The following is a 13,117-nucleotide window of genomic DNA, read 5'->3' as shown; positions in this document are numbered from 1 at the left end:
ATCTGCCACGGGGCATCTCCTGGGACCCCTCACTGAGGCCATTCCTACAGCACTGCTGCTACCACTATTTCTTTTCATTACCTCACCAACCCAGGGATCCCCCAGGCAGCACCTATGCAGAGGTACACAAGTACCATGCACACAACGCTGAGCTCGGCCCGTACCACAGATTCACTGAACCTGCTCTTTGCTCCTGTTTATCAAGGATTCGTGCAGGTGGAGTTCACCACTGTGCTTTGATCTTCGTTATACTCCCCATCAGGACAGGGAGAGAGAGACATCCTCCTCGACCATATTCCTCTGTGAGCAGGAGTTAGGAGACTCTTATCAAGTCAAGATAGAGCGCTGACGGCATTAAGCTAGGATGCTACTCAGTGTCTTTGCTAACCGTGGTGCCTTGTGCAAATTACCTACAGAGAGAAGTCGTGGGCCCCTTCCCAAGGTCAGTCTCCTATGAAGACTGGGAGCCTGTCTTAAGAAACTGGCAGAAACTGGTCCTGAGGATGGACAAGAGCCAAGGAGCAACTGAGTCTGCGCAGAGACAAGAGGTCAAGGAGCGGAGACGAGGAAGAGTCACCAACCTTCATCCCCACGACCCCCGACGACCACCACCAAGACACACTGCGCAAGCGCAGATGGGAAGAGTTTCCAGCAATGACTGCTTGGGACTCATTTTAAGATGAAGCGGGGACAGGCTATGAATATGTACGGGCGCGCTGTGAAACTTCAGGCCTACGTAACTCTTTGCTGCAGATAAGCAAGGCAAGTTGCCGCATCAGGTACGCACAACTTTGAGAAAAATCTCAAATAACTTTCTTCAGACAGGATCTTCTGTGAAGATATTTTATTCACGATTGCAAGGGCGGGCGTCCCATCACTCCGGAGCGCATTTTAGTAAACAAATCCTAACCTTTTATTCCCTATTGCCCAGCCCCTGATCACCTCCCCTGTTTCCTCATTGGCAGAGTACTACAGGTTCTCAAGCTACTCGACCCTCCTCTATACCATATATGTACCATTTTTCTTGTTTTCAACCCTTTAATTTCTCCCTTCTTGTGCGTTGAGGTCTTGTGATCTTTGTTTTACTGTTCTCACACTGCTCATCCTGTTTGTCTCAAGCTTCCAACTTATTTTGGAACAGCGAGGCCTTCTACCGTCCACTCATCTCCTTAGCATTTCTCCTTGTTATGACTACACAACCACCGTGCAATACAGAAAAGTAGTTCTGTACTGCAAAAACACAACTTTGTTTCTCACAGGGGGACTACCCCCGTGCCGCCCAGCGCTGAATAAACACACCTACTTTACAATCTTATGGATTGTGGAGTCCGTTTTCCACAAGCCACCACTCCTAAGCCATTCCCCACCACACCACCTAAAACCCTTACGGCTGCCCACTACGGTAGAGGCTGGAATGCTCAGCACACCATGCAAAGGATTCCCCGGCCCTGCACGTGTTGTTGGAGTTTTAATGGAATGCAAACATTTGAAGGTTTTGTGCCTCTCCCTGGCTTAGGAGAGGCAGCAGCACAGTGCCCGTCGGCACCAGCCCGATGTCAGCTGCTCCCTTGGATGTGTCAGGATGAAGATGGTCTGAGTGGCCAGAGACACAACACTTTCCTCCTCGTCATTCTGCAAGGGCTGGAGGACTGCAATGGAGAGCAACAGAGCAGAAATGAAACCCACCTGTCTGCAGAGACTGCGGGCAGAGCCTGCCACCCCGGAACATACTCCAGAAAAGCCCTTTCTCTTAGCCACCCCGGTACTGGCCAGCTTCAACCCCAACCGAGCTTTTGGCCATACAAACTTTCTCCCTTCCCTCTGAGAAAGGTGAATGCCCCCTGCCCCACCGGTCATGGACCCACACCCCGCTGCCCTCACTCACAGCCGCAGATTTCATGGATCTTCCTCTCGCTCTGGTCCTTGCAGTGCTGCGCGGCAAGACCTAGGCACAAAGCTGCTGTCAGAAGCCTGCAAGGCGCCCCCCAGGCCCACTTGCATGGGGACCCAGTCCCGGGGGGGACTCTGGGGACACTGGGGCTGGCAAAGGCTGACAAAAGAGGGACCCTGGAGGCTGTGGCTCACCGATGAATCTGATGGCTGCCTCCCGCAAGGTGACCTGAGCGTGCTGCAGGTACGGCAGGCTCTGCTGCAGGTATTTCTCCACCTTTCTCTTGTTCTGCATGAGCTGGAGAGAGCGCAAGGTTACGGGGCTTGCAGACCCTGCCCAGCTGGACAGACCACCCCCTCCTGCCAACACCCCCCCTTCCCCTCAGGCCATTCCCATCTCCCAGCCACGAGCCCTGTGGGGCTGGGGTTTTGAGGTATGGAGAGAGCTGTTGTCTTTACCAAGCACTCTGCGATCCTCCAGGTCTGCTCTGTCTGTGCCAGGTGCTTGAGTTTTTCCTTCTTCAGGAAGTTTGCAGCGGTGACAAGGGCTTCCAGGCAGGCCTGCAGAGCAGCAGAGGCTGAGATGGCACCAGAGCCCAGGGAAGGGGACCTGGCAACCCCCACCTCTCGGCAGGGCTGCAGGCCTTTCCCAGCCCACGGTGGGATAATGCAGTGGGGGGTGAGTGTGAACTGCGTTTGCCATAAGGAAGGAGGGGAGCTGTGCCCCCATTCTCCGCGACACAGGCGGCTGCACCCCGAGGGGACGCACGTGCCAAGTGCCCGGTTGCCTTCAGCCCTGTCACCGGACGCCCAGGCAACCCCTGTGGTGTCAGTCTGCTAGTCCCTCTAGTCAGGTATGCCATACGCACCTTGGCCACGCTCTGGGTCTGGTCACTCAGGTGAAAAAAGAGTGGGAGCAGGCTCCTCTGCACGACCTTCTTCAGCTGCCTCTTGTGGCGCCACAACGCAGCCTGCATCACTTTGTTGTAGAGGCAGATGGAGAGCTCTTGCAGCTGGCTGCACTCCTGGTAGGAGGAAGAGAGGAAGACTTCAGCAAGAGCTGCTCCCTGCCCGCGGTGAGCAGGGGCGTTAGGGTGGCTGACGTGAACGGAGGTGCTACAGAATCAGAGTGTGCTCAAAGGAGCTGTGGCCAGATCTGTAGCCACAGTGAAAGGACGCAGCCCCACTAGAGGGAACGTAAGAGGCCTCCTTCACGGGGGGCAGCTGTCATGAGAGTGCCCATTTGTGGGCTCAGGTCCCACAGCAGCCTTACATCGTTAAACAGTGGCAGGATGTCCCCAGCCACTTGCAGAGCGATGGAGCTGGCCTGCTTCCTCTTCACGTGGTCCATCACGTTTCCGATGAGAAGCAGGGCCTTCATCTTGGTGTCAGCCCTGGCAACCTGCAGGCCCTGAATGATGCCTGGCAGCAGCACGGGAAGTTTTCTTGCCTGGAGGAAGGACAGAGTTTCCGTTTGGTGAAACGATGAAAGGCCACCCTGGGCAGAAGCCTGTGGTGCCAGAGCACCAGGCTGCCATCTTGCTCGCGCAGAGGCAGCACGAGAGTTGCACCGGGCAGCAGCCACCACACAGGCGATGGCCATGGGCAGCCCTTGCGTATGTGAGGGGAGCAAGGGTAGGAAAAGGAGGGCAGCTGAGCAAAGACTCTGTGCCCCCTTTTCGGACCCGCTCCAAAAGGTACGTGGCATGCATGGAAAGCTCCCCAGAGAGCCGCTGGGCCCCTCCATGGCCAGCTCATTTCTTGGCCATTTCTTCCGCGCCACAGAGCTGCGGGCAGAGCAGAGCCCTCCCAGCTGGCCGGGAGCAGGCCATGATACCTTCAGGACAAAGGCCCACCGGCCTTCACAGAAGTGTGCCCTGCTCACCGTGACAGGTGTCTCTGACGCTCGGAGGAGAGTGCTGAGCACCAGCGAGTGCGTCACTCGGTTGGGATGCTTCAAGAGCCTCTGGAGATGGTGCAGGGCCCCCGAGTCGTCTTCTCCAACATCTGGGTGGGCCAGCAGCTGAAAGGAACACAGCATTGAGAGACTGTCAGAGGCTGCAGGCAGCTCCTGGCTCTCCCGGCGCCTCAGGCCAGGGGCCCCAGGGCCAGGCAGCCTGTCCTAGGGAAGCTGTGGCTGTGGAAGGCCGCAGGGCCCCTGAGTGCCCTGTGCCTGGCAGCACCCAGCAGCCTTTCTTTGCCTGCTCCTCCCGCACGGACGTCCTGGAGGAGCTGCCAGTTTGGGGGTAGATGGGCAGAGGCACACACACGGCCCTGAAGAGGAGCAAGGCCTCGTCCAGTAACTCACCGCCAAGTGAGGGACGCAGTTGTCGTCAGGGATGAAGCTTGGGAGCCTGCGCAGCTTCTGCTCCTGGAGCACGCTAAGTGTCTCCCTCAGGACATTCTCCATCGTCTGGTTCTGGGAGAACATGGTTTCCCACATGGCCAGGGCAGTGCTGCAAGGACGAAGCACTCAGTCAGCAGGGCACACTCCGCCCCAGCGCCGTGGCCTGCACAGACCCCGCAGGCCCCAGGCTGTCCTGCAGCCCTGGCCCTGCCGCCCCCCTCCCTTGGGGTGCCCTGGGAGCCTTGTCCAGGCAAGCAGGAGAGGGCAGAGATGACGTTCCCTGTGGTGGCAGGGATCCTGGCTGGCTTGCTCAGCTCTGGCTGCCCTGGCTGTGGCCAAGGAACCACGGCTGGAAAGCATGGCGGCGTGGAGGGCCCTGCTCTGGAAACGCAGCGTGCAGTTTGCTGTGGATGTGTCAGGCGGATGTGTCCTGTCCCCTCCCCTCCCATACAAGAAGCCCTGAAGGTTGGCATGCCTGTCAGATGATGGCGAGATCTGCAGCAGGGTGCTGGCCACCTCCCTTGGCCGCTGGTTGGCCAGCCAGAGGATGAGGATGTCCAGGCTGCGCCGGGCTGATGCCGTGTTGATGCACTCCACGTGTCTGTAGATGCACCTCACGATCTCTGGCACCTGGAGAGGAAAAAGTGGAGTGCAGACGTATTTTCAGCCACTACTCACACAACTGCCCTTCCCATCGCTCTGGGATGGCTTCCAGGGATTGCCTGAGGTGCCTGAGAGGGCTGGACGTGGCAGGGAGGAAGCGGGGCCTGACATGGGCTAACGGGCAGGGCAATCCAACTACAGGCCACTTACGTCGGTCAGCCAGGAGGCAGGGTCTTCGATGGCCATATCCAGCACACTGCTGGCCTCCTGCTTGTCGTATATGTTGGAGTCTCTCAGGGCTTCAATGACCTGGAGGATGATGTCTGTCCTCTGAGACTGCTGGAGGTATTTTCCAAAGTTCTGCAAGGAGGAAGGGACGTAAGACACGTTGCAGCAAGTGCCCCGATGGTGCTGCAGAACTGAGCGGTGAGAGCAGCTCTGGAGACAGATGCCTGGCCGTGCTGGCAGCAGTGCCCACGGGAAAGCAGGGAGCAGGGGCTGCAGTCCCTGCGTGGTGGGGGCTGAGAAGAGCCCTCGGGGTGAGGGACCAGGGTTGGAGGCACGGGCCCAGGGTGCTGGCCCTGCAGATATGTGGGGCTTGCCGGTGGCCAGGAGGGCCAGGAGGAGCTGCTGCTGTGAGGCTGGAGTACCGCCTATGGAGAGGTCCTACTCAGGGACAGCAGGACCGCGCGGGCCAGAACAGCGAGGCCACACCAGCCGCACTGATGCCGGAGCCCTGTGTTCCCACAAGTCTCCTGCTGCTGCTGGGACAAGTGTGCCAGGAAGGGAGGAACTCATTACCGTGGCAATGTCCGTGGTAGTGGGCGAAGGAAGCCAGGGTATGGCCTCAGCTTTCCCCTGAGGCTGTTGATTATCTTCTGGTGCTGTTCTTCCTAAACACGGCAGCGGAGGGGGACAAAAAGAAGAAGATTCACAAGGACAAGCCACTTTTGTTAGGAGGCTTACCAAGTGGCGAAAAGAGCTTTTGAGTAGGAATGGCTGAGGAGGGCGGAGATGCTGCAGAGCCCAGGGAGGAAGCGTTGGACAGAGATGGAAAGCAAAGGCAGACATCTGATGGGAGCAACAGAGATGGCAAGAGAGCAAGGGGTGACGTGTGCCTCAGGGGTACGCATGCAAATGCTCCCAGCTTGGGACACACAAAGGAACGAGAGCCCTGCGTGCAATCGCACAACTAAAACGCTCTTGGCCTAACTGAGGTGTGGGGGGTGGCTCGAAGGGCTGGAGCGCTGTAGTGCAGGGATACGAGGGGTACATACAGGGATCCTCTCTCTAGGAAGACCACTCTAGAGGTCTCCACAAGAGCGCTCCATGGCACTACTTAGGAAAAGAAGCAAGTGCCTCAGGCAGTGCCTGTGTCTGGAGGGGAAGGAAGCCCAACACAGCTTCTCTTACTGTTTGTCTGGAGGAATCGGAAGAGGTAATGAAGGGCATCCAAAGCCTCCCATCGTAGCTGCCAGCTCTTGCAAGTGTGGCAAAGGAGGAGCCATCCCACCAACTGTCCCAGGAGAGGCAAATTGCACTCTGTGCATCCATTCGTGGGTCCTCCATCGGCGCTGTGGTCCTGGGCGAGAGAGAGAGGAGGGAAGTGCTGTGGGAGGCAGCTGGGGCCAAAGTCCTGGAGCCAAGAGTGTGCCCAGGGCTGGGTCCCAGGTGAGTCAGCAGCCTTGGCCATGCCTGCTCTGCCACCGTGCTCCCTGGGCGCTTGAGGCCTGCACAGGACGGGGGGCAGAGCTGGCTCCCGAGAGTGCTCTCAGGGACTGGGAACATCCCCCAGGATCGGGGTCCATCGGCAAAGGAGGGCTGAAGGCCCTTGCTTCAGGGCTGAGCCCTAGCTGAGGGTCTGTAGCCGGGCTTGCCTCGGCAGCACCCCTGAGCTGCAGGCTGATGTGGTCTGCGGGGAAGGGGAGGTGGGCTGGCTGGAGGGGTGCGTGGCTCCTTACCTCCGGTGAGAAGCTTGTGGCTAGCCAGCTGGTCAGCTTCACGGCCCTCCCCACGGCCCTCTCGCAAATAACTTCGCTGCAGGAGTTGGCAAAGGGCAGCAGAATCTGTGAGGGGAGAAAGTGCTGGTCTGCCCTGGGAGCTGATGCCCGCTAAAGCAGGAGCATCAGTGCTGGGCTCCCGCAGCACTCCGATCTCGGGAGGAAAGCACCGCGGACAAGGAGGCAGGTGGACAGCAGCAGCACCAGTGGTGACCAGTGCAGTGCCTCGGAAGAGGGGTCCAATTCCTGCCGCTGCGTTGACGCAAAGGAAGCCCAGGAGCGCCATGGGCAAGGCTTTTCTCCGACACAGGAGGAGTCTGTGGAGGGGAAAGGTCTGCAGCCAGGGGATACGGGGCTGCCAGAAGACCTGAGTGGGCAGCCCCCGGTTCCCCCAAGGGAGGCGGGCACCCTTCCTGCCCTGTGCTGCCTGTGCGTGGCACTGAAGTAGGGCCTGTCCGTTCCGGAGTGGATGCTGAATTCCCTCCGGGTGAGGAAGCGCCCCTGGGAACCCCGCTCTTGGCAAGTGGCAGACCTGCAAGATGTCCTGCAGCTCCCAGAAGCCGGAGACAGGAGAATTTCCGATGAACAGCTCCAGCATGTTGTCCATGGCATCCAGGGTCTGCAAGGACAACAAAGGGGTGGCAGTGGATCTCCAGTCCCTCTCCCTCTGCCGGGATCTGCACAGATCTCAGCACAGAGCAGCCAGGGATCAACCCAGAGGGATGGGTGTTCCAAGAGCTCTCCCAGAGCATACCTCCAAGTAGTTGATGCGGCTCGGGCCCTCCAAATGCTCGTGTGAGGGCAGCAGGAATACACTGTTGAAACAGGCGAGCAGGATGCTCTTCTTCCTGCCCTCCAGCACTGACTTGACATAGCTGCAAAGAAAGCAAGGGGCCTCGTTGTCACGGTGCTGGGAGCAGGGCCTCAGGGCCTCAGGGAGGAGGACACAGCACTGCGGGGCCTTGGTCCCTGCCATGGGGGCTGCCTTCCACCTTCCAGAAGCCCCGAGGCTTGGCGAGCAGCGGCCCCGCGGCCAGCACTGCCAGGCTGCTGCCTAGACAGGGGAAGCCTGGAAGCCGGGCCCAGGGCCAGAGCAGGGGCTGGGCACGTACCTCAAGTGGCCAAGTGCAAGCATGGCTTGCTGCTGCACCGCTGTGTTCAGAACGTCCAAGGGCTCGTCTTCCAGCAGCACCTGCAGAGCACAACCGGGATGGCACCGGGCATCGGGCGGCACAGCTCGGCAGCGCCAGCAGAGCTGGTCCAGGTCAGAAGGGCCGGTGGAGCCCCAGTGCCCCCAGCCAGCAGTGGCACCAGAGGGCCGCCCTGCCACCTCCCTGCTGCTCACGGGGCTTCTCAATGGCCCCAAGGCCGTCAGAGGCAGCTGAGTGTCCACGCAGCGCTTGGCCCCGCCAAAGCCCTCGAGAGTCCCGTCCCCACAGCCTGCCCTTGCACCCCTCCCAGAGCCACCAGGGGGTGTCCCCTCACCTTAATATGCTCTGCCAGCTGGTATTTGGTGCAGAAGTCATCGAGGCCGCTCCACAGGTCGCAGTTCAGGGCGCTTCTGCACACTCTGATGACGCTCCTTAGGAACTTCATCTTCTGGCTTTTATCCTGGCAGCCGGGTGGCAGAGAGAACAACGGGGAGCGTGAGAGGGGAGACCCATGGCTGGCAGCAGGACCAAAGCCTCGAGGGGCTCAGGGCTGTGCGGGGCTCCTGGAGGGCGGCAGCTCTGCCTCGCCAGCAGCCCGCCAGCATCCTGGCAGCAGAGCTGCGCGACCCTCAGGAGACACAGGCACAGCCACCATGGCAAGGCCACACCTACCCGTTGTGTGCTGAGGACGAAGGCCAGGATGCTGTGCAAGCTCTTCGCTTCTTCCTGGTAGACAGCTAAGCTGTCAGCTTCTAAGAAGGCTGGAGAAGAAGGAGGGTTGTAGAGGGTGGCCAAAGGCAGGAGGGAGCAGAGGAAGGAGCTCTGGCCTCCCTCCAGCCCCGTGCTTGCTCCCCTGGCACAACCTCCCTGGGGGTGTCCTGGGGCTGGGCTGCCATGCTGGTCCTGACGCTGAGCAGGGTGTTCTTGCTGGCCCCCCCGCTCCCTAGCCCCAGCCCTGCTCCCCCTGACGGGGGCCCTCGCTCACCATTCAACAGCGGCCCATGGTGTTCAGTGGGAGCTGTGTTCTCCTGACGAGCCTCGGGCTCCACCCAGGCCAGCATGGGGCTACTGGGTGGTCGTCTCTCCCCCATCCTGCGGGCTGAGGGTAGAGAAGAGGCAATCTCACGGAAATGGCTCGGCGCTGTGTGAAGACGCGGGCTATGCTCGGGGACTGCTCCGCAGCCTCGTGCTCCTGCCCTGTCCCGTCACAGCCGTGCCGGACACTGGGTGGCAGGGCTGGCTGCTCTGGCTTTTACAGGCAGCAGTGGGGAGTGCCCCAATGACATAGCAAAGGGCCCTTCTGTGACCAGCTGCCGACTCGGGGAGGGCCGGGTGTCCCCTGCAGGGGCACAGGGGCAGCTTGGAGAGAGGGAGGTGGGGGAATCTCACCGAGTCGAGATAGAGCGCTGACGGCATTAAGCTAGGATGCTACTCAGTGTCTTTGCTAACCGTGGTGCGTTGTGCAAATTACCTAAAGCAAGAAGCCGTGGGCCCCTTCCCAAGGTCAGTCTCCCACGAAGACTGGGAGCCTGTCTTAAGAAACTGGCAGAAACTGGTCCTGCGGATGGACAAGAGCCAAGGAGCAACTGAGTCTGCGCAGAGACAAGAGGTCAAGGAGCGGAGACGAGGAAGAGTCCCCAACCTTCATCCCCACGGCCCCCGACGACCACCACCAAGACACACTGCGCAAGCAGAGATGGGAAGAGTTTCCAGCAATGACTGCTTGGGACTCATTTTAAGACGAAGCGGGGACAGGTGATGAGTATGTGAAGCTTCAGGCCTATGTAACTCTTCGCTGTAGATAAGCAAGGCAAGTTGCCACGTCGGGTGCGCACGTCTTTGGTGGGACTACCCCCCGTTCTGCCCAGCGCTGAATAAACATACCTGCTTTTCAGTCTTACTGATTGTGGAGTCCTTTTTCCTCAAGTCAGCTTGCCTGTGGGCACCGGGCTCCTCTCAGGATCTGCCGAGGCCCCCGTTTGCTCTCGTGTCTCTTGCCATCCAGCGTGTCCCATACCCCGGGGAACACCCTTCAGCACACTGTGGAGCCCTGCCTGTCCCCTTCCGCAAGGGTCAATGTTGAAGATTGACTCCACCTTAAGGGACATAGTGCCTTTTGTGGCTTCTCTCTTCTCTTTGAAACAACGAGGATAAAACAGAAAAGATGTATAGCAAGCTGAAGGGATTGCTGAACTTGATAAATTGTTGTATCGGCCTTAGTTTTGTATCGGCCTTGCTTTTGTATCACGAGAAGACTCAGTTCTAGCCACAAAATCAAGGCTGAAGAAGGAACATGGTGCCCAAAGTAGAACTGAATTAAATTAGCCTGTCTTTGCCTGCTCCTCCTGCACGTACATCCTGGAGGAGCTGTACATTTGGGGGTAGATGGGGAGGGGTGAGGGTTGTCATATTTACCCAGATATTGCCCTTTACATAATCGTGTCTCCCTATCTCTAAGGGGGAAACGGATCCTAGGCCAGGAGCTGGTGGGGCTCATTGAGAGGGCTTTAAACTAGGTAAGATGGGGGACGGGGCTGAAACAAGGCTCGTTAGAGCTGTGCCGGGGGGACAACGGCAAGGCTGGGAGAGAAGGCAATGGCCCAAGTGAAGTGCATCTCCACTAATGCACGCAGCATGGGTAACAAACAGGAGCTGGAAGCCATCGTGCGGCGGGCAGGCTACGACTTGGTTGCCATCACAGAAATGTGGTGGGACCACTCTCATGACTGGAGTGCTACTCAGTGTCTGGCTACAGGCTCTTCAGAAGGGACAGGCAGCATGGAAGGGGTGGTGCTGTGGCTCTCTATATCACAGTTTTGATGTTGTGGAACTTGAGGCTGGGAATGCTAAGGCTGAGTCCCTATGGGTTAGGATCAGCGGGAAGGCCAACAAGGCAAGCATCCTGGTGGGGGTCTGTTATAGACCGCCGAACCAGGATGAGGAGACGGATGAAGAGTTCTACAGGCAGCTGCCAAAAGTTGCGAAATCGTCAGCGCTTGTTCTCATAGGGGACTTCAACTTCCCAGATATATCCTGGAAGCACAACACAGCCCAGAGAAAGCAGCCTAGGAGGTTTCTGGAGAGCGTGGAAGAGAGCTTCATGGCACAGCTGGTTAGTGAGCCTACCAGGGGAGATACCCTGCTAGACATTCTCTTCACAAACAGAGGACCGGTAGGAGGTGTGGCGGTTGGAAAGTGTCTTGGGCAGAGTGACCATGAAATGGTAGAGTTCTCCATTCTTGGAGAAGCCGGGAAGGGGACCAGTAAAACTGCTGTATTGGAGTTCCGGAGGGCCGACTTGGATCTGTTCAGGACACTGGTTGGCAGAGTCCCCTGGGAGGCGGCTCTGAAGGGCAGAGGAGTCCGGGAAGGCTGGACTCCTGAGTCCAGGAAGGAAATCTTAATGGCGCAGGAGCGGTCTGTCCCCACGTGCCCAAAGACGAGCCGGCGGGGAAGAAGACTGGCCTGGCTGAACAGAGAATTGTGACTTGAGCTTAGGAGAAAAAAGAGGGTTTACGATCTTTGGAAAAGAGGGCATGCTACTTGGGATCACTATAAGGATGTTGCGAGGCAGTGCAGAGACAAAATTAGAAAGGCCAAAGCTCATCTGGAGCTCAATCTGGCTACTGCCATTAAAGACAACAAAAAATGTTTTTACAAATACATCAACGCAAAACAGAGGACTAAGGAGAATCTCCATCCTTTCCTGGATGCGAGGGGGAACTTAGTTACAAAAGACGAGGAAAAAAAAAACAGTTACTCTCTGGATACCCAGTACCCTGAACTGGTGGAAGGGGATGGGGAGCAGAATGTGGCCCTCACTATCCATGAGGAAATGGTTGGCAACCTGCTACGGCACTTGGATGTACGCAAGTTGATGGGGCCAGATGGGATCCACCTGAGGATACGGAGAGAGCTGGCGGAGGAGCTGGCCAAGCCGCTTTCCATCATTTATCAGCAGTCCTGGCTATCGGGGGAGGTCCCAGTCGACTGGCGGCTAGCAAACGTGACGCCCATCTACATGGAGGGCCGGAGGGTAGACCCGGGGAACTATAGGCCTGTCAGTTTGTCCTCAGTGCCAGGGAAGCTCATGGAGCAGATTATCTTGAGTGTCATCACGTGGCACTTTCAGGGCCACCAGGTGATCAGGCCCAGTCAGCATGGGTTTATGAAAGGCAGGTCATGCCTGACGAACCTGATCTCCTTCTATGACAGAGTGACGTGCTTGGCGGATGAGGGCAAGGCTGTGGATGTGGTCTACCTTGACTTCAGTAAGGCTTTTGACATCGTTTCCCACAGCATTCTCCTCAAGAAACTGGCTGCTCGTGGCTTGGACTGGCGTACGCTTTGTTGGGTTAAAAATTGGCTGGATAGCCGGGCCCAAAGAGTCGTGGTGAATGGAGTCAAATCCAGTTGGAGGCCAGTCACTAGTGGCGTCCCCCAGGGCTTGGTGCTGGGGCCGGTCCTCTTTAATATCTTCATCGATGATCTGGACGAGGGCATCGAGTGCACCCTCAGTAAGTTCGCAGATGACACCAAGTTAGGTGCGTGTGTCGATCTGCTTGAGGGTAGGAAAGCTCTGCAGGAGGATCTGGATAGGCTGCACCGATGGGCTGAGGTCAACTGCATGAAGTTCAACAAGGCCAAGTGCCGGGTCCTGCACCTGGGGCGCAATAACCCCAAGCAGAGCTACAGGCTGGGAGAGGAATGGTTGGAGAGCTGCCAGGCAGAGAAGGACCTGGGAGTGATGGTGGATAGTCAGCTGAGTATGAGCCAGCAGTGTGCTCAGGTGGCCAAGAAGGCCAACGGCATCCTGGCTTGTATCAGGAACAGTGTGACCAGCAGGGCTAGGGAGGTGATCGTCCCCCTGTACTCAGCTCTGGTGAGGCCGCACCTCGAGTACTGTGTTCAGTTTTGGGCCCCTCGCTACAAGAAGGACATCGAGGTGCTTGAGCGGGTGCAGAGAAGGGCGACGAAGCTGGTGAGGGGCCTGGAGAACAAGTCCTACGAGGAGCGGCTGAGGGAGCTGGGCTTGTTCAGCCTGGAGAAGAGGAGGCTCAGGGGTGACCTTATCGCTCTTTTTAGGTACCTCAAGGGAGGCTGTAGCGAGGTGGGGGTTGGTCTGT

This window comes from Aythya ferina, assembly GCF_964211825.1.
Source record: "Aythya ferina genome assembly, chromosome: 11".
Classification (NCBI taxonomy): Eukaryota; Metazoa; Chordata; class Aves; order Anseriformes; family Anatidae; genus Aythya; species Aythya ferina.
Note: the sequence above shows the minus strand (reverse complement) of the source record.